The sequence below is a fragment of the Papio anubis genome, chromosome 7, assembly GCF_008728515.1.
Source record: "Papio anubis isolate 15944 chromosome 7, Panubis1.0, whole genome shotgun sequence".
NCBI lineage: Eukaryota > Metazoa > Chordata > Mammalia > Primates > Cercopithecidae > Papio > Papio anubis.
The window spans coordinates 114,207,460-114,229,257 of NC_044982.1; the positions used below are offsets into that span (position 1 = coordinate 114,207,460).

The 21,798-nt window shown below is 44.8% G+C and overlaps 1 long non-coding RNA gene and 1 other non-coding gene across 2 annotated transcripts; both read left to right on the forward strand.

The window, feature by feature from the left end:
- Positions 1-4,995: 4,995 nt before the first annotated feature.
- LOC108586765 lies at positions 4,996-21,149 on the forward strand. Its single transcript, XR_001904471.3, has 3 exons — positions 4,996-5,394; positions 20,364-20,492; positions 20,943-21,149. It is a non-coding gene; the product is annotated as an uncharacterized LOC108586765 (long non-coding RNA).
- LOC116276231 lies at positions 19,738-19,807 on the forward strand. The gene has a single exon (XR_004185660.1). It is a non-coding gene; the product is annotated as a small nucleolar RNA SNORD77 (small nucleolar RNA).
- Positions 21,150-21,798: the final 649 nt, after the last annotated feature.

A 21,798-nucleotide genomic window follows, 5' to 3' on the forward strand; every position in this document is an offset into this window, starting at 1 on the left:
GTCTCTACAAAAAATAAAATATTAGCCAGGCCTGGTGACATGCCTGTCGTCCTTGTTACTCAGGAGGATGAGGTGGGAGGATCACTGAAGCCTGGAAATTTGAGGCTACAGTGAGTTATGATTGCGCTACTGCACTTCAGCCTGGGCAGCAGAGTGAGACCCTGTCTCTAAAAAAAGAAAAAATATATATACGTATTAACTAAAAATGGACAAAGAATAACTTTACAGTGGAAAGGCTGGCAGACACCACCTTGACCTAAAAATAAAAATTAACATCACCAGTAGTCAGTAATGTGACAAATAGATATCATGTGCCTCCTGATTTAATAAACCAAGAACACAGCATCAGTTTTAGAATATTCCTAAATTCAGGCTATACAAAAATGTATAGCCTGAATCTAATCATGAGGGGAAAAAACAGATAAACCTAAAACAAGAACCTCTTACAAAATATCTGGCCTGTATTCTTCAAGTAACAAAGGATCGTAGGAGGCAAAGTCAGATTGAGGAATTATTCCAGATTAAAAGAAACTAAAGAGACTTCTTAGCTAAGTGCAGTGTGTGATCCTGGATTGGATCATGAGCCAGAAAAATAATTTTTCTTTCTTGCTTTTGAGACAGTCTCACTCCATCGCCCAGGCTGGAGTGCAGTGATGCTATCTTGGCTTACTGCAACCTCCGCCTCCCGGGTTCAAGTGATTCTCCTGCCTCAGCCTCCCGACTAGCTGGGAATACAGGTACACACCACCACGCCTGGCTAAGTTTTGTATTTTTAGTAGAGATGGGGTTTCACCATGTTGGCCAGGCTGGTCTTGAACTCTTGACCTCAGATGATCTGTTCACCTTGGCCTCCCAAAGTGCTGGGATTTCAGGCATGAGTCACCCTGCCTGACTTTAGAAAAGTAATTTTTCTTTTTGCTCTGGAGAACATTATCATGACAGTGGAGGATATCTGAATAAGGTCTCTGGGTTAGGTAATACTATTATATAAATGTTTTTATTTTTATTTTATAACTGTGCTATTGTTATACAAGAGAATACAATATTCTTGTTTTAGGAAACACATACTTAAGTATTTAGAGATACAGTTTCCTCCTGTTTGCAATTTATTCTCAAATGTTTCTGGAAAAATAATTTCATATACATATATTTGTGTGTGTATATATGTGTGCATGCATATATATTACCAGTGCGTGTGTGTATATATATAGAAAGAGACAGAGAGAGGGAGAGAGAGAAAAAAATGATAAAGCAAATATGGTAAAATGTTAGGATTTTGAGAATCTGAATAAACGTTATATTGGGAGGCCGAGGTGGGCAGATCACAAGGTCAGAAGTTCAGGACCAGCCTGGCCAACAGGTGAAACCCTGTCACTACTAAAAATACAAAAATTAGGCGGGTGTGGTGGCACGAGCCTGTAATCCCAGCTACTCAGGAAGCTGAGGCAGGAGAATTGCTGAACCCAGGAGACTGAGGTTGCAGTGAGCCAAGATTGCACCACTGTACTCTAGCCTGGGCGACAAAGCAAGACTCCATCTTGGGAAAAAAAAAAAGAGGCTGGGCGCGGTGGCTCACACCTGTAATCCCAGCACTTTGGGAGGCTGAGGCGGGTGGATCACGAGGTCAAGAGATCAAGACCATCCTGGCTAACATGGTGAAACCCCGTCTCTACTAAAAATACAAAAAAAATTAGCCAGGCATGGTGGCGGGCACCTGTAGTCCAGGCTACTCAGGAGGCTGAGGCAGGAGAATGGCGTGAACCCGGGAGGTGGAGCTTGCAGTGAGCCGAGATGGCGCCACTGCACTCCAGCCTGGGCGACAGAGCAAGACTCCGTCTCAAAAAAAAAAAAGAAAGAAAAGAAAAAAAGAAAAGAAAATGATAAAGCAAATGTGGTAAAATGTTAACATTTTGAGAATCTGAATAAAGGTTATATGGGGCCAGGCGCCGTGGCTCACGCCTGTAATCCCAGCAGTTTGGGTGGCCAAGGCAGGTGGATCACTTTAGGCCAGGAGTTCGAGACCAACCTGGCCAACATGGTGAAAGCCCGTCTCTTAAAAAAAAAGAAAGAAAGCATGGGCGCTGTGGCTCACGCCTGTAATCCCAGCACTTTGGGAGGCTGAGGCGGGCAGATCACAAGGTCAAGGAGTTTGGCCAATATGGTGAAACCCCATCTCTGCTAAAAATACAAAAATTAGCAGGGTGTGGTGGCAGATGCCTGTAGTCCCAACTACTCAGGAGGCTGAGGCAGAAGAATTGCTTGAACCCGGAAGGCGGAGGTTGCAGTGAGCTGAGATTGCGCCACTGCACTCCAGCCTGGGCAACAGAGTGAGACTCTGTCTCAAACAAAACAAAGCTACAACAACAAAAATACACAAAAATTAGCCGGGCATGGTGGCAGGTGCCTGTAATCCCAGCTACTCAGGAGGCTGAGGCACAAGAATTGCTTGAACTGGGGAGACGGAGGTTGCAATGAGGCGAGATGGCACCGCTGCACTTCAGTCTCACTCTGGGTTACAGAGTGAGACTGCCTCAAAAAAAAAAAAAAAAAAAAGTGCATGAGATGTCTTTGATCTTTCCTGAAATCATTTTGTAAGTCTGAAATTATTTCAAATAAAAAGTTGTAATAAGCCTAGGTTCAGTGGCTCACACCTGTAATCCCGGTACTTTGGGAGGCCAAGGTGGGAGTAATGCTTGAGCCCAGGAGTTTGAGACCAGCCTGGGCAACATAGGAAGACCCTGTCTCTATAAAAATTTAAAAAGTAGCTAAATTTGTGAACTTTTGCATGAGATATAGTGCTTGTTAGTAAATTCTATTTGCAATAGAATTAAGGTCCAGAGTAATTATTTTTCACATAATATCTCACAGATTTATTGTGAGGAACAAATGTAAATATGTATGAATACAGTCTGTAAACCATTATTTGAATGCATTGTTTTCACTATTATTGTTATTATCATCATCATCATTTTGGTTAAAGTGGGTAATTCCCATTGGAGAGTAATGGGGGCTGGTGTCAGAAAGCAACAAGAACAATATATGGAAGAAGATACTGAATGCCAGCCCAGGGCACTTGAATTTTGCCTTCTGGAATACTGAAAAGTCATTGCTTACCAAAATGGCTGGGGAGAAAGTTGAATTCTTTTTCCTCTTTTTTCCTTTTTTTTTTTTCTTTTTTAACAGACTGCTCATCTGCAAGAAAGTTTAAGTCTCTCTTTTTTTTTAGACAGGCTCTTGCTCTTTCAACAAGGCTGGAGTGCAGTGGCTCGATCTCGGCTCCCTGAACCTCTGCCTCCCAGTCTCAAGCCATCCTCCCATCTCAGCCTCCCAAGTATAGGCACACACCACCACATGGAACTATAGGCACACACCACCACACCTGGCTAAGTTTTGTATTTTTTGTAGAGATAGGGTCTCGCCATGTTGTTCAGGTGGTCTCGAACTCCTGAGCTCAAGCAATCCGCCCATCTCAGCCTCCCAAAATGCTGGGATTACAGGTGTGAGCCACCGTGCCCAGTGGTGAATTCTTAACAGTTCTAAAAGATATCCATAGGGATCAGATGATGGTTCAACCTCCTCATTTTTCAGTTAAGCTGGTGAGTTGGCAGAGGAAGCATGTGAATTAGAGTCTTGTGGATGAAGCTGTGCAGATTCAAAGATTGAGAGGGCAGAAGAAGAAAAACAAGGAGATAAGAAATGTCACATCACCAGGACCAATTACATAATTAGGAGGGCCCAGTGCAAAATGAAAATGCAAGGCCCAGGCCAGGCACAGTGGCTCACGCTTGTAATCCCAGCACTTTGGGAGGCTGAGGTGGGTGGATCACCTGAGGTCGGGAGTTCGAGACCAGCCTGACCAATATGGAGAAACCCCATCTCTACTAAAAAATACCAAATTAGCTGGGTCTGGTGGCGCATACCTATAATCCCAGCTACTCAGGAGACTGAGGCAGGAGAATCACTTGAACCCAGGAGGCAGAGGTTGTAGTGAGCCGAGATCACGCCATTGCACTCCAGCCTGGGCAACAGAGCAAAACTCCATCTCAAAAAAAAAAAAAAGAAAAAGAAAAATTAAGAATTTCAAAACCATGAAAGCAGAACATTAAACCAAGTGTGGGGCCCTACTAAGTGTGGGCCTAGTGAGACAGCACAGGTTGCACACCCATGAAGCTGGCCCTAAACGTCATAACCCACCAAATACATTCACATTCAGTAATTCATCCAAGGTCAGCTAAGGTCCTACTAGTGAGGTGCTTTCAGTTCAAAGGGACAGAAACCATGATTCGAACTGACTTCAATCATAGGAAATGTAGACCAGCAGAAGGTTGGTTTTTAAAAATTATTATTATTATTATTTCAGACGGCCACCTACCTTGGCCTCCCAAAGTGCTGAGATCACACAGGTGTGAACCACCATGCCATGCCAAGCCTCAGATGACACTTTTATTTATTTATTTTTATTTATCCTTTTTTGAGATGGAGTCTCGCTTTTGTCGCCCAGGCTGGAGTACAGTGGTATGATCTCGGCTCACTGCAATCTCTGCCTCCTGGGTTCAAGCGATTCACATGCCTCAGCCTCCTGAGTATCTGGGATTACAGGTGCACACCACCATGCCCAGCTAATTTTTGTATTTTTAGTGGAGACAAGGTTTCACCATGTTGGCCAGGCTGGTCTCAAACTCCTGACCTTAAGTGATCCGCCCACCTCAGCCTCCCAAAGTGCTGGGATTACAGGCATGAGCCACTGCTCTTAGCCTTTAAATTATTATTAGTTTTGAAATGGAGTCTTGCTTTGTCACCCAGGCTGGAGTGCAGTGGCCCAATCTTGGCTCACTGCAACCTCCATCTCCTGGGTTCAAATGATTCTACTGCCTCAGCCTCCCAGGTAGTTGGGAATTATGCACCACCATACTCGGCTAATTTTTGTATTTTAAAAAATTATTAGTTTATTATTTCGAGACAGGGTCTTGCTCTGTTGCCCAGGCTGTAGTGCAGTGGCACGAACATGGCTCACTGCAGCCTCTACCTCCTGGGCTCAAGCGATCCTCCTGCCCTGCCTCTCAAAGTGCTAGGATTACAATGTGAGCCCTATGCCCAGCCAGAAGGTTGTTCTTTAGGGAGAGTATGATCACTGGCACTCCATGTCACCAAAGGCCCAGCTTCTATCAGGCAAGTCTCAGTGCTGTCCTCAGTGTGTGGGATTTGTCATCCAGCCTGACAACATCCAACATGAATAATGATCTACCTCTTCCTGTTCTCTTTGGCAGGAACAAGGATGACTTTCCCAGGAGCCTCTTGCATCTCATTAGCTAGAACTGGGTCCCATGTCCATGGCAGAAGGATTGTGGAACCACGATTGGATTAGGCCATCAGGACGCCCTTCCTGTGGCTAAGGTGGGGGCATCTTGCCCTGAAGCACAGGGCTATGTGGGGGAGAGTGGACACCTAAGTCAGGGCTCTGGTGGGAAAGGGGAGAAGGAGTGTGGGCCACAGTGTCTGACACACTGTTATTTCCACACTGCTGGTGCAAAGGCAGGGTGGTTAGCAATGCCGTGCTGTGTGAGAGCTGCTTTGTTAGTGGAAGGATGAAGAGCAGGGAGCAGTGGGATGGGGCTGGAGGGCTTGGCAGGGGCATGATCAGGGTGTTTCACAGTAGGCAGGTGGGCTTCATCCAAGAGGCAAATAGTGTTATAATCGTAGGTGGTTCACAGAAGAATATTTTTATGTCTATAGGTATATGTTTATTCTTTTTTTTTTTTTTTTTGAGACAGAGTCTCGCTCTGTTGCCCAGGCTGGAGTGTTGTGGTGCAATCTCGGCTCACTGCAAGCTCTGCCTCCCGGGTTCACGCCATTCTCCTGCCTCAGACTCCCGAGTAGCTGGGACAAAACAGGCGCCCACCACCATGCCTGGCTAATTTTTTTGTGTTTTTAGTAGAGATGGGTTTTCACTGCATTAGCCAGGATGGTCTCGATCTCCTGTGCTCATGATCCACCCACCCCGGCCTCCCAAAGTGCTGGGATTGCAGGCATGAGCCACCATGCCCGGCTGGTATATGTTTATTCTTATGTGTATTTTAAAAATAATTAGTGAGCAGAACACAAAAAACACTAGTCATAAAGAGAAAGATTGGTAATTTGAATTTATTAAAATGAAGAACTAATCAAAAGATACCATTAAGAGAGAAAAAAGGCAAACCATAGAAAAGGAGACTATATATGCAATCCACATGTTCAACAACGAGCCCTTGTCAAAAATACATGCAGGCTGGTGGCTCATGCCTATAATCCCAGCACTTTGGGAGGCTGAGGCAGAAGGATCACTTGAGCCCAGGAGTTGAAGACCAGCCTAGGCAACATAGGGAGACCATCATTTCTCCAAAAACAACTTTTTGTTGTTGTTTTGTTTTGTTTTGAGACAGAGTCTTGCTCTGTCACCCAGGATGGAGTGCAATGGCGCAATCTCAGCTCACTGCAACCTTCGCCTCCCAGGTTCAAGCAATTCTGCCTTAGCCTCCCAAGTAGCTGGGACTACAAGCGCCCGCCACCATGCCTGGCTAAATTTTGTATTTTTAGTAGAGATGGGGTTTCACCATTGGCCAGGCTGGTCTTGAACTCCTGACCTCAGATGATGTGTCCACCTTGGCTTCCCAAAGTCCTGGTATTACAGGCATGAGCCACTGCGCCCAGCCCAAAAATTGTTTTAAAAAGTACCTGGGTGTGGTGGCAGGCACCTGTAGTTCCAGCTACTCATGAGGCTGATGTGGGAGGATCACTTGAGCCCGGGAGGTCAAGGTTGCCGTGAGCTATGATTGCACCACCACACTCTAGCCTAAGCAACTGAGTGAGATTCTATCTTAAAAACAAAAACAAAAAATGTACATACACCTACACACCCACACATTTATGTGGGAGATTGGAGAAGACACGGTGTATAATTTGTGGCAAGCCCCAGCAGGGTCACTGGGGTTCTGGAACAAACCCATGCCATCTGGAGAATCACCCTTGGAAAAATACATGCATACACCACAATACTACAAATCAATAAGGAAAAAACAGACAACTAAATTAAGGGCAAGAAACATGAACAAGCGCTTCACAGAAAACATGAACAAAAAGCACAGAAAGCACTTCACATCCAATTGACTGATAAACATAAAAAGTCTTTCAACCTCATTAGTCATTAGGGAAATACAAATTAAAACCACAATGAAATACCACTTTACACTAATGAGAATGACTAAAATTAAAATAACTGATGATATCAAGTGTTATTGAGGATACCAAACAACCGGAATGCACATTCAGTGTTCTGGAGGGGGTAAATTGGTATAGTCATCTTGGAAAACTATTTGTCAGTGTCTAGTAAAATTAAACAAACATAATCTATGACCCAGCAATTTAACTCTTAGGTGTTTACATCCAGAAATGCATAAATGCGTATAATAAAAGACACTAACAAGAATGTTTATAGCAGCACTATTCATAACAGATTCAACATGGAAACAACCTAAATGTCCATCGCTGGTGGATGGAATAAACAGATTGGGATGTGATTATACAATGGACTACTATATATCAATGAGAAAAGTAAACTATTGCTACATGTAATAAGATGGATTAATTTCACAAACATAATGTTGAGGGAAAGAAACCAAACATAAAATAATACACATGGTAGAATTCATTTTGTTTATATGAAAAGCTCAAAAGCAGGTAAAGAATCTACTCGTGTTCACAGCAGTATTATTTACACTAAGCAAAAGGTGGAAGGGACCCAAGTGTCCATTGATGAATGTATGGATAAACAAAATATGGCATATAGATGCAGTGGAATTTGTTTATTATTATTATTATTTTAGAGACATAGTTTTGCTCTTGTTTCCCAGGCTGGAGTACAATGGCGCCATCTTGGCTCACTGCAACCTCCATCTCCTGGGTTTAAACCGTTCTCCTGCCTCACCTTCCTAAATAGCTGGGATTACAGGCATGTGCCACCACACCTGGATAATTTTGTATTTTTAGTAGAGATGGGGTTTCACCATGTTGGCCAGGCTGGTCTCAAACTCCTAACCTCAAGCGATTCACCCACATCAAGCTCCCAAAGTGCTGGGATTTCGGGCGTGAGCCACTGTGCCCGGCAAGATGCAGTGGAATATTATTCGGCCTTGAAAAGGAAGGAAATCCTGTCACATGCTATACCATGGCTGAAACTTAAGGATATTAGGCTATGTAAAATAAGCCAGTCACAGAAAGATGCATACTGTATGATTCCACTTATATGAAGTACTTTGAGAAGTCAGATTTACCGACACAGAAAGTAGAATGGTAGGTCAGGCACGGTGGCTCACGCTTGTAATTCCAGCACTTTGGGAAGCTGAGGCAGGCCGATCATGAGGTCAGGAGTTCAAGACCAGCCTGGCCAACAAAGTGAAACCCCATCTGTACTAAAAATACAAAAATTAGCTGGGCATGGTGGCGTGCACCTGTAGTCCCAGCTACTCGGGAGGCTGAGGCAGGAGAATCACTTGAACCCAGGAGGTGGAGGTCCCAGTGAGCCAAGATCCTGCCACTGCACTCCAGCCTGGGTGACAGAATGAGACTCTGTCTCATAAAAAAAAAAAAAAAAAAGAGAGAGAGAAAGAAAAAAGAAAAAAGAAAGTAGGATGGTAGTTAGTAAAGGCTCGGGAGAAAGATAATGGGGATTTGTTTAATGGGTACAGAGTTTAAGTTTTGCAAGATGAAGAGTTTTGGAGATTAGTTGCACAACAATGTGAATGTGCTTAACACTGCTGCACTGCACACTTAAAACTGGCTCACTTGGTAAGTTTTATGTTATGTGTATTTGACCACAGTTAAAAATTTAAAAAGCAGGTAAATGAGTCTATGGTGATAGAAGAAGGATAGTGGTTACCTTGGGGAGAGAGATTGAGAAGAGGAATAAATGGGGGTTCTGTGATACAGATAATTTCTACTTTTTGAGCTGGGTGAGTTCACCAAGTTGTATACTAGGATTTATGTTCCTTCATGTCTGTATGTCATTAAGAGACACATGGTGACGTGTTGCCCAGATTACCTTCAAGGAAGGACCTGCTGCCTAGCTGCAGAGAGAGGGCAGTAGACAATACCAGCTTTCAGTTCCTTCAGAGCCTGCCTCAGCTGCAGGGCTGCCTCACCTGAGGTCATGCCCTTCCTGGGGTAGCCCACATCTGGTGACTGAGGCAAGGCAGAGGTATAAAGGTCCAGACATCAGGGCTTTTCTAGAGTGACCTGCTGATTGGCTGAGCTTGGTCGAGCCTGCAGCACAGGTTGACTTTCCCTCTGCCCAGTCCTGCTTTCTCTTCCTTCCTTTCACAGGTATGGATCCTTAATAAACATTTTGCATCCCAAACTATCTCACCATCTCCTTCTTGAGAATCTGGTCTTCTACAGCTGCTGCCAAAGTAGATGAAAAAGGAGATGGTAAGATGGGGTTTGGAACTGGATCACCACCCATCTGGCGATGAGGATCCCATTAGTGGAGGTGGGCAGAGCACAGGCAAATGGCAGCAAATTGGGAGAATGTACCACTAGAATTGGATACTCTAAGGACACAATGTACCAGGTACTTGATATTATGGAGGGAGTAGTAGCTATGAGGATGATGGAATTGGTGGCTATTGCCAAGCTCCATGGATGTGCTACAAGATAATAAACAACTTAGGGCCAGTAACAGGCTATTAAAATCCAGGTTATGGGGCCAGGTGCAATGGCTCATGCCTGTAATCCCAGCACTTTGGGAAGCCAAGGGGGGCAGATCACCTGAGGTCAGGAGTTTGAGACCAGCCTGGCCAACATGGTGAAACCCCATCTCTACTAAACATACAAAAATTAGTCAGGCGTAGTGGCACATGCCTGTAGTCCCAGCTACTTGGGAGGCTGAGGCAGGAGAATTGCTTGAACCTGGGAGGAAAAGGTTACAGTGAGCCGAGATTGTGCCGCTGCACTTCAGTCTGGGCAACAGAGCAAGACCATCTCAAATAAATAAATAAATAAATAAATCCAGGTTATGAAAAGGAAAAGGCCTCTTTGGTTTATATAAATAAGTCAACATCTCTTGCAGTGAAAGGGTGGAGAAAAGCAAGGACTAAGCCTAAGACTTAATAATCTAAGCAACTGACCAGGCGTGGTGGCCCACACCTGTAGTCCCAGCACTTTGGGAGGCTGAGGCGGGCAGATCACCAGGTCAGGAGTTCAAGGCCAGCCTGGTTAACATAGTGAAACCCCGTCTCTACTAAAAAATACAAAAAATTAGCCGGGCATGGTGACGTGCGCCTGTAATCCCAACTACTCGGGAGGCTGAGGCAGGAGAATCACTTGAACCCAGGAGGGAGGCGGAGGTTGCAGTGAGCGGAGACTGCGCCACTGCACTCCGGCCTGGGGGACAGTGCGAGACTCTGTCTAAAAAATAAATAAATAATAATAATCTCAGCTCACTGCAAGCTCCGCCTCCCGGGTTTACGCCTCAGCCTCCCGAGTAGCTGGGACTACAGGCGCCCACCACTTCGCCCGGCTAGTTTTTTGTATTTTTTAGTAGAGACGGGGTTTCACCGGGTTAGCCAGGATGGTCTCGATCTCCTGACCTCGTGATCCACCCGTCTCGGCCTCCCAAAGTGCTGGGATTACAGGCTTGAGCCACCGCACCCGGCCAATAAGGCACATCTCTTATGCTAAAGTCAAAGTCCTGGTTGGAAAAGCTTGGGACCCTGACACATGGAATGGCAATATCAGAGTGGATGCTCCTAAAGATTTTTCTTTTTGAGACGGAGTCTTGCTCTGTCTCCCAGGCTGGAGTACAGTGGCACGATGTTGACTCACTGCAGTGTCTGCCTCCAGGATTCAAGCGACTCTCCTGCCTCAGCCTCCCAAGTAGCTGGACTGCAGGCATGCGCTACCATGCCCGGCTAGTTTTTTTTTTTGTATTTTTAGTAGAGATGGGGTTTCGCCATGTTGGCCAGGTTGGTCTCGAACTCCTGACCATAAGTGATCCACTCGCCTTGGCCTCTCCTGAAGATTTTGACTCCACAAATTCCTCTGAATCTTCTGAGCCTACAGAATTGTCCCACTCCTCCCTATGAAGAGTTACCACTCTCTTATGCAGTGCCTTTCTCCACAAAGCAACAGCTCCCCCACAGAATCTGCCCCCACATCCCCTCCTAGCCTATACTAGGTTAGCTGCAGCATAACCCAGCTGGAGAGGTGCTGGGTATGATGGGGTGGAAAGGGACTATATGCCACAGAAATAGCAAGACCTAGCCAGCATGTATTGTGAGGAGCTAGGGAGATACATGTGGAACTGGATTTTGAGAGTGTTTGATGAAGGAGAAGGAATATAAAATTGGATAGGGAAGAGTTTATTGACTTGGAAATCCCTCTTTTCCCCTTCCCTTTCTTTTCTTTTCTTTTCTTTTAAGATGGAGTCTCACCCTATCAGGCTGAAGTGCAATGGTGCAACATGTTGGCCAGGCTGGTCTCGAACTCCTGACCTTGTTATCCGCCCGTCTCGGCCTCCCAAAGTGCTGGGATTTCAGGTGTGAGCCACTGTGCCCAGTGGGAATCTCTCTTTCAAAATACAAGATTTAAAATCCTGGCAAGGACAATAGGAGATGGTACAATCTTACCACTAGGATGGATCCTAGAAGCATGGAAAAAGTGATGACCCATGCCAAAGAAAGCTTAAATGCTGGAACTGCTATGGCAGATAATGATGGTAGATTTAAAACACTCAGGGAAATAGGTGTGCCAGAATGGATAGACTGTAGGTAACCAGAGGATCTGCTAGCTAATTATGCCCCATGAGAAGGCCCAGAGAACACGTTTTCATCCGTTTTCTGTTGCTATCACTGCATACCACAGACTGGGTAGTTCATAAGAAGTTTACTTAGCTCATGGTTCTGGAGGCTGGGGAGCCCAAGAGCCTGATGTCAGGATCTGGTGAGATCCTTCTTGCTGTGTCATAACATGGCAGAGAACATCACATGGTGAGAGGGCAACCAGAAAGATTCTGGTTACCCTTGCTTGCTTTTATAACAAAGCCATTCCCATGATAGATAGAGCTTGCTTTTATAGCAAAAAAACAAAGCTTGTTTTTATTACAAAGCCATTTCCTTGATAACGAACCTACTCCCATGATAATGACATTACTCCATTCTAGAGGACGGAACTCTCATTACTCCATATATTCATTCATGAGGGCAGAGCTGACATTAATCCATTTATGAGAGCAGAATAATTAAGTTTCTAACACACAGATTTTTAGGGGCCACATGCAAACCATAACAACACATTATTTGTCAGGACCATAAAGAATTTGCTGCCCAGCATGGTGGCTGATACCTGTAATCCTAGCACTTTGGAAGGCCGAGGTGGGTGGATCACTTGAGGTTGAGGCAGGAGAATCACTTGAACCTGGGAGGCGGAGGTTGCAGTGAGTCAAAATTTTGCCATTGCACTACAGCCTGGGTGACAGAGCCAGACTCTGTCTCAAAACAAACAAACAAACAAAATATATATATATACACACATTAGCTGGGTGTGGTGGCAGGTGCCTGTAATCCCAGCTACTCGGGAGGCTGAGGTTCGAGAATTGCTTGAACCAAGATCATGCCACTGCACTCCAGCCTGGGTGATAGAGCAAGACTCTGACCAGAAAAAAAAAAAAAAGAAAAGAAAGAAATGATTTGCTGGTGAGAGGTTCACCAGAATCTCTAAAAAGATAAGTACTCACTCTCTTCTGTAGGCTAGGACTGATAATAGAAAAGACTAGTACAAAACTTGACTTACTGATGGCAGTGAGGATAATTGGACACTGAAACAAACAAAAGGCCAGATGGCAGTGCTTAACTTCCGAAAGTTAGTCAATGGCAATTATCATCATGGCTGGTGAGGTTTGAGTGGCAGCCAGGAGGACCTGGCCAATGAAGAGTTATGGAGATGACTAATAGAGCAAAATGTCCCCAGGGGCAAATTAGATGGGCAGTTGTTAAGGGTACTACTCAGCTTGTACTAGCAGAAGAAACTATGGAAAGATGACTAGAAGACTAAAGGCCATAGCCCAAGAAAAATTCATAATCCCTTTCCCAGTGTCTAGGCTAGAGCCAGCTTCAGACTTGGAATCCCATGATTAAAGAGGTGGCTAGGTCCCTAGGAGGAAGGACCCTCAATACTATAAAAAGAACATGTGATAATGATCCCGTCAGTTCTTTCTCAAAGAGACCAATGGCCATTTATTTGGGTAACTGTGCACCTGGGAAAGAAAAATACCTAGACATATCAAGGTCTGTTGGATGTAGGGTCTGTGTTGACAATGATGCTGGAGGCCTGAAGCACCATCATAACCTCTCCTTGTTAGAGTGCGGGAAGCACATGGGGCCAGGTTGTAAGTGAAATCCTGTCTTGGGCCTGGCTTACAGTGCATCCATTGGGTCCTTGGAGCCACTCAGTGGTCATTTCCCAGTCTCTGGGTTTATAACCAGGATAGGTTTACTCCTGGGGGTCAAAAAAGGAAAGTGTTGAGATAGGTACAGCAGAAATTAGTTCCATCCTTAGGCTATAAAGGATACAGGGATGTTGGTTTCTATCATGTATCTGTTTAATTAATTATTCTTGACCCTATAGAAACCAAATGAATCCTGGAAGGTGACTGTAGACTACCATGAGTTCAACCAAGTACTATAGCCCCAATTATAGCCATTATGTAAGATGTAGTGTCTTTGCTAGAGCAGATTACTTTGGCCTCAGGAACATATTACACAACCACTGATTTAGCAAATGTGTTCTTTTCTATCCTAATCAGAAAAAGAAAAAGAGTCAGAAAAAAGTTTGCATTTACATGGAATGTGCAACAATATACATGTGAGGTTTTCCTCCCAGGGCTATGTCTCCCACTCTATGTAAAATACAGTCTGAAGAGATTTGGACCATCTCAACCTTGTCCAACCCACCACTTACAGGCTGCATGTGGCCCAGGAGAGCTTTGAAACTTTCTTAAAACATTATTATTATTTTTTTGAGACAGAGTCTTGCTCTGTCACCCAGGCTGGAGTGCAGTAGTGCAATCTCAGCTCACTGTAACTTCTGCCTTCCGGCTTCAAGCGATTCTCCTGCTTCAGCCTCCCAAGTAGCTGGGATTACAGGCGCCAGTCACCACACCCCGCTAATTTCTGTATTTTTAGTAGAGAGGGGGTTTTACAATGTTGGCCAGGTCAGTCTCAAACTCCTGACCTCAAGTGATCTGCTCACTTCGGCCTCCCAAAGTGCTGGGATTACAGGCGTGAGCCACTGCGCACGCCTAGCCTTTTTTGTGATTTATTTTTTGGCTCATCAGCTATTGTTCATGTTAGTGTATTTTATGTGTGGCCCAAGACAATTCTTCTTCCAGTGTGGCCCACGGAAGCCAAAAGATTGTACATCTCTGAACTATCTGGACATACTTTTAGAGTTTCATGCTGATTCATTGCATTGATGACAATATGTTAATGAGCCAGATGAACAAGAGATGGATAATACACTAAAGGCCTTGGTAAGACACAGGCACTTCAGAGGGCACTCTGTAAAGATTCAGGGACCTTCTACATCCATAACATTTTTATTTTTTATTTTTTTGAGATGGAACCTCGCTCTGTCGCCCAGGCTGGAGTGCAGTGGCACGATCTCACTCACTGCAAGCTCTGCCTCCCAGCTCCTGCCTCAGCCTCCCGAGTAGCTGGCATTATAGGCACCTGTCACCATGCCCAGCTAATTTTAATATTTTTAGTAGGGTTTTGCTGTGTTGGCCAGGGTGGTCTCAAACTCCTGACCTCAGGCGATCTGCTCACCTCGGCCTCCCAAAGTGCTGAGATTATAGGCATGAGCCACCGTGCCAAGCCCCAGCATCCCTAAAATTTTTAGGAGTCCAGTTGTCAGGGACATGTTGGGATATCCTCTTCAAAGTAAAAGACAAATTATTGCATCTTAAACCTTCTCCCACAAAAAAGGAAGCACAATACCTGGTGGATCTCTTCAGATTCTAAAGTCAGCATATTTTACACCTAAGGACACTGCTCTAGTCTATATACCAGGTGTCATGAAAGGCTGGCAGCTTTGAGCAAGGCCTAAAGCAGGCCCAGAGCATGACAGAGCTTTCCAGTAGATACAGGCTACAGTGTAAACGGTCCTACTCCTGGGACAATAAAATTCAGCATACCCTATGGTGCTACAGATTATCAGAAGTGGGAGAAGATGTGTATAATTTGTGTCAAGCTTTGAAAGTGGCCTTGGGGCTCTGGAGCAAGACCCTGCCATCTGCCGTGAAGATTTAAACACCCTGTTGAAAAATAACTCTGGGCCGGGCACGGTGGCTCACGCCTGTAATCCCAGCACTTTGGGAGGCTGAGGTGGGTGGATCACTTGAGGTCAGCAGTTCGTGACCAGCCTGGCCAACATGGCAAAACCCCGTCTCTATTAAAGATACAAAAATTAGCAGGGCGTGGTGGTGTGCACCTGTGCTCCAAGCTACTCAGGAGGCTGAGACAGGAGAATCGCTTGAACCCGGGAGGAGGAGGTTGCAGTGAGCCGAGATTGCATCAGTGCACTGTAGGCTGCGTGATAGAGTGAGACTCTGTCTCAAACACAAAACACCACAAAAAAACAACTCTGGTATGCTACTGGGCCTTAGTAGAAACAAAATGGCGGACCATGACCAAATGACTACACAGCTGAAATTTCCCATTATGGTTTGAGTTCTCTCAGAACAGCCAATTCGTAAGGTCAGCAGTGCGCAGCAACACTCCATCATAATAGTGATGTGATATGGGCCAGGCGTGGTGGCTCACGCCTGTAATCCTAGCACTTTGGGAGGCTGAGGTGGGCGGATCACTTGAGTTCAGGAGTTTGAGACCAGACTGGCCAACATGGTGAAACCCTTTCTCTACTAAAAATACAAAAATTAGCTGGGTGTCATGGTGCACGCTTGTAATCCCAGCTACTTGGGAGACTGAGGGGGGAGGATCAGGTGAAGGTTGCAGTGAGCCAAGAGGGTGCCACTGCACTCCAGCCTGGGAAGACAGAGCGAGATTCTGTCTCAAAAAAAAAAAAAAAAAAAAAAAAAATTGATGCAATATGTCTAGTATCAGTCACAAGTAGGACCAGAGGACCTGGGAAAGCTGCATGAGCAGGTAGCCCAGACTCCTATGGTCCCTACCACTGTAGAACCAATTACTCTCCCTCAATTCATGCCTTTGACTTTATGAGGAATCTTATATGAAGGAGCTGAAGCAGGAGAAAAAAGCCTGTGCTTTTCTTTTTTTTTTTTTTTTTTTTTTTTTTTGAGGCCGAGTCTCGCTCTGTCACCCAGGCTGGAGTGCAGTGGCCGGATCTCAGCTCACTGCAAGCTCTGCCTCCCGGGTTGCCGCCATTCTCCTGCCTCAGCCTCCCGAGTAGCTGGGACTACAGGCGCCCGCCACCTCGCCCGGCTAGTTTTTTGTATTTTTTAGTAGAGACGGGGTTTCATTGTGTTAGCCAGGATGGTCTCGATCTCCTGACCTCGTGATCCGCCCGTCTCGGCCTCCCAAAGTGCTGGGATTACAGGCTTGAGCCACCGCGCCCGGCCCAAGCCTGTGCTTTTCTACAGTAGGTCAGCTTAGTATACAGGTGCAGGAAACAAGTGGGCAATGGACAGCATTACTCTGAGATAGTCTTGAAAGACAATGATGAAGGGGAATTCTCCCCGGAGCAGAACTTTGAGAGGTGCACCTGGTGATCCACTTTGTATTGAAAGAAAAGTGACCTTAAACTAGAATATACATATATAGATTAATGGGCAGTAACAAATATCCTGACTGACTGGTCAGGAGACTGGAAGGAAAAATATTGGCAGATTGGAGACAAAGAGATCTGGGGTAGAGCCACGTGAATGGACATATGGGAGCAGGCCTGAAGTTTAAAGATCTTTGTGTCACATGTTAATGCCACCAGAGGACATCTGCTAAGAAGGCTTTACGTACCAAAAAGACAAAAATGACCCAGCCAATTGACCTTAGCCAGCCTCTGTTCCCTGCCACTCCAGCACTAACGGCACATGAATGAAGCAGCCATAGTGGCAGAGATGAGGCTACCCATGGATCAACAGTCTGGACCCCCAAGGCCATGGTGGCTCACGCCTGTAATCCCAGCACTTTGGGAGGCCAAGGTAGGCGGATCACCTGAGGTCAGGAGTTCGAGACCAACTTGATCAACATGGCGAAACCTTGTCTCCACTAAAAATACAAAAATTAGCCAGGCGTGGTGGCAGATGCCTGTAATCCCAGCTACTCCAGAGGCTGAGGCAGGAGAATCTCTTGAACCCAGAAGGCGGAGGTTGCAGTGAGCTGAGATTGTGCCATTGCACTCCAGCCTGGGTGACAGAGCGAGACTCCATTTTTAAACAAAACAAAACAAAACAAAAAAGTGGATTCCCACTCACCAAGGCTGATCTAGTTACTGCCTCAGCCAAATGTCCAGCTTTCCACTAATAAAGACCAACTCAGAGCTCTGGATATGGTACCATTCCTTGAGGAAACCAACTGGCCAGTTGGTGGAAATTTGACCACATGAACCCCTTCCCTCCTGGAAAGGCTAGAGGTTCGTTTTCATGGGAATAGGTACATATTCCAGGTATAGGTTTTGCCTTTCCTGCCCACTGGGTCTCAGCCACCACCACTAACCAAGGGTTTATGGAGTGTTTTTTTTTTTTTTTTTTTTTTTTTTTTTTTTACCTTGAGCCGTTTAAGAGTATGTTGCCAAAAACAAGCCCTGTTGCCCACGAGAATACTTTACTGTATGTATTTCCTACAAACAGCAACATTTCCTTACATAAGTATAATACAACCATCCAAACTAGGACATTGACAATGATGTTTTACTACAGTCGCATCCATGTACTCCACTTAAGTTTCACCAATTGTCCCAATAATGTCCTTGCAAAAGAATCCAACCCAGGATCAAAACATTGCTTTTGGTTTTCATCCCTTTTAGTCTTTTTTAGTCCGGAACAGTTCCTCAGTCTTTCCTTTACTTTCACGACCACGTTTGAAGATAATAGGCCAGTTATTTTATAGAATGTCCCTTGATCTGGGTTTGTCTGATGTATCCTCTTGTCTAGATTCAACATGGTGAAGATATTTAGATCAAATGAAAACCATGGGCTGGGTGCGGTGGCTTATGCCTATAATCCCAGCACTTTGGGAGGCCAAGGTGGGCACATCACTTGAGGTCAGGAGTTCGAGACCAGCCTGGCCAACATGGTGAAACCCCGTCTCTACTAAAAATACAAAAATTAGCCGGGTGTGGTGGCATGTGCCTGTATTCCCAGCTACTCAGAAGGCTGAGGTAGAATTGCTTGATCTCAGGAGGCGGAGATTGCAGTGAGCTGAGCTTGTGCTGCTGTACTCCAGCCTGGGCGACAGAGCCAGACTCTATCTCAAAAAATAAAAAAGAAAGAAAGAAAACAAAGGAAAAAAACAAAACCACGAATCTACCCCCAATACCTTCAATTCCAGTCTAATGCCACAGGGTTTATTCTAGTTTCCTCATTACTATATTCTTTCATTTTAAATAGAAACTTTGCTCCCATTATTCTCAAAATATTTACCTATTTGATCAATCTCTTGTCCTGCCCCTCCGCGAACCATTTCCTTACCTGGCTTGGACTCTGACATTCTCAGGTGGGCAGCTTCAGTCACTACCCCTATTTTCCTATGGAAACTCTCCTCATGCTTGGGGTCCAGCACCCCATTCTTACCATCACCAATCCCCCTCTCCACACCACGGACTCCCTCTGCATTCCGTTGGGATTTCATACTCTGAGCCCAGTTGTGAAATGGGACTTTTTACAACCAAAAGATTAGGAATGTGCACTATAAATTGTGACTCTGATGAAATCAGTCACATGTCTTCATATAGGCATGAGGACCAAATTAACTATATTCTGAACTTAGTTGGGGTTCTAAAAGGACCTGCTGGACACGCATGGTGGGTCACACCTGTAGTCCCAGCACTTTGGAAGACTGAGGTGGGTGGATCACTTGAGCCCAGGAGTTCGAGAATAGCCTGGGACAACATGGCAAAACCCTGTCTCTATAGAAAATACAAAAAATTAGCCGGGCGTGGTGGCACAGACCTGTCCCAGCTACTTGGGAGGCTGAAGTAAGAAGATCGCTTGAGCCAGGGAGGTTGAGGCTGTGGTGAAGCATGATTGTGCCACTGTACTCCAGGCCAGGTGACCGAGTAAGACCCTGTTTCAAAAATATAAATATAAGTATAAATGTAAATAAATGAATAAGTAAAAGTACCTGCTATGTTTTAGTATTTAATATACTTGGAACTTATTTTTGTATGATATAAAATGGAGGTCCAATTATTTTCCTGATAGATAATATCATAATCATTTATTATATAATCCATCCATTTCCCACTGAATTAAAATTGCACTGTTCACATTTTATGTTCTTAAAAACAGATATCTATTCCTGGATTCTCTTTTCTATTCCACTGGTTTATTTGTCTATGCCCAGGCCAATATTATATTGATGCTATTGTGGTATTCTTATAGTGTCTTCTGAGATCTAGTAAGCCAAGTGCACCCTTAGTGTACTTCTTCCTACATTTTTTGGCTATTTCTAAGTACTTTATTCTTTCCAAATAAATTGTCAGATAATTTAATCCAATTAAAAAGAAACCTGTTGGATACTATGACAGTTGCGTTGTTCAGCAAATTGAATCATGAAGAGATGTATACCATCTGTCTGATGTATCTGGGGTGGTTGGGAAAAAAAAAAACTGTTGGGATTACATTGGAATTTTTTTCTTTTTTTTCTTTGCCCCAGCTGCTGGGATATAATAGGAATTTTATGAATTTTACACAAATTTGTAGAGTTGTCCTTTTTGTGATAGTGTCTTGATATTCAAGAAAGAAACAATGAAGGTCATACAATGCCTGCTCATTATTCAGATCTTGATTCATTTATTTCCCCAACATATATATTTGAGCACTACTACAGGCTAGGCACTATTCTAGATCCTGGGGATTCAACTAGGAACAAAACAAAGTTTCTACTTTTTTGAAAAAGCAAAAAGTAGGGGGAGACAGGTAATAAATATAAATACACACGCACATATATATGTAAATAAAGATGTAATATGTTAGATGGTATTAAATACTATGGCATCTAGCCTGGGCGACAGAGCGAGACTCCGTCTCAAAAAAAAAAAAAAAAAAAAAAAATGAATCCAGCTAAAGGGGATATAGTGTGCTGGGAGGAGGGTTGTTTTTTTATTTAGTGCAAAAGATGATGTGGTGATATTTGACACAGATATGAAGGACATGAAGGAGTCACCTGTGCATTCCCAGATGGGAGAGACAGCAAACACAGAGGTGGGAGTGTGCTTGGTGTGTTATGCTGGCAAAGGAAGAGCAGGCAGCCCAGCATGGCTACAGCACGGTGAGTAGCCGGGAGAGGGGCAGGAGGTGGAGACAGAAAGGTAGCTGGGAGGTGCCATACTGAGTACAGCCATGGAGACCACTGAGTACTGTGGCTAAATAACTCAGAGAGAAGGGAAATTACCTTGAATTTTGAGCAGAGGAGTGACATGATCTGATGATCTTAACAAATCATTCTGGTGGACAGGAGTGGAAGTAGGGAGACCAGTTAGGACTCTGGCTTTGTCTTGCCTGAGATGGGGGTGGCTGGGAGGAGGGTGGGGGCTTGGGGGGTGAGAGATGGGGAATTCTGATCTGCCTGGCTTGCGTGCCACTGCAGGCCACCAGAGGGCACTACACATACGTCCTTGGTGAGGATGAGCTGTGACAGCCAGTCCTTCCCTCACCCTCCCCAAATGACAGGTTGTGATACCTTCTTATGCAGTAACCACCCTACCCACTTTGCTACTAGAATTTATATTCTGGTCCAGACTATGACATGCCCATACTCAAAAGACGAACCGTGGTAGTACAAGCACCATCTGAGTCTCCGTGATTGCAGTCATCTAACGCCACAGTCTTCCTTTGTTTCCAGGACCCTCCTATCTCTCCATGAACCTCTCCCATACACTTACCTGCATCAACTGAGTGCATTAATGTAGCTGGAAAAACAGGTTTGCTGAATGTGACTGGAGTTCTTTGCCATTTTGTCATTTCTTTGCCATTATGTCTTTCTTTGCCATTATGTCTTATGGGAACACTGCCTTTTAAAACCTGTAGTGCTGAATGAAAAGAGTGTTTTTAGACCAGGCGCGGTGGCTCATGCCTGCAATCCCAGCACTTTGGGAGGCTGAGGCAGGTGGATTGCTTGAGCCCAGGAGTTCGAGGCAAGTCTAAGAAACATAACAAGAGGCTGTCTCTACAAAAATTAGCCGGGCGTGGTGGTGTGTACCTGTAGTCCTAGCTACTGAGGAAGCTGAAGTGGGAGGATCACTTGAGCCCAGGAGGTTGGGGTTGCAGTGAGTCAAGATTGCACCACTGCACTCCAGCCTAAGTAACAGAGCGAGACCCTGTCTGTACAAAAATACAAAAATTATCCAGGCATGATGGCGGGTGCCTGTAATCCCAGCTACTCCGGAGGCTGAGGTGGAAGAATCACTTGAACCTGGGAGGTGGAGGTTGCAGTGAGCCAAGATCACACCATTGCACTCCAGCCTGGGTGACAGAGCGAGACTCCATCTCAAAAAAAAAAAAAAAAAAAAAAAAAAAAGGAAAAAAAAAACCATATGCACATGTGGTTAGTGTGTGCTGTATTGGACAGGGCAGGC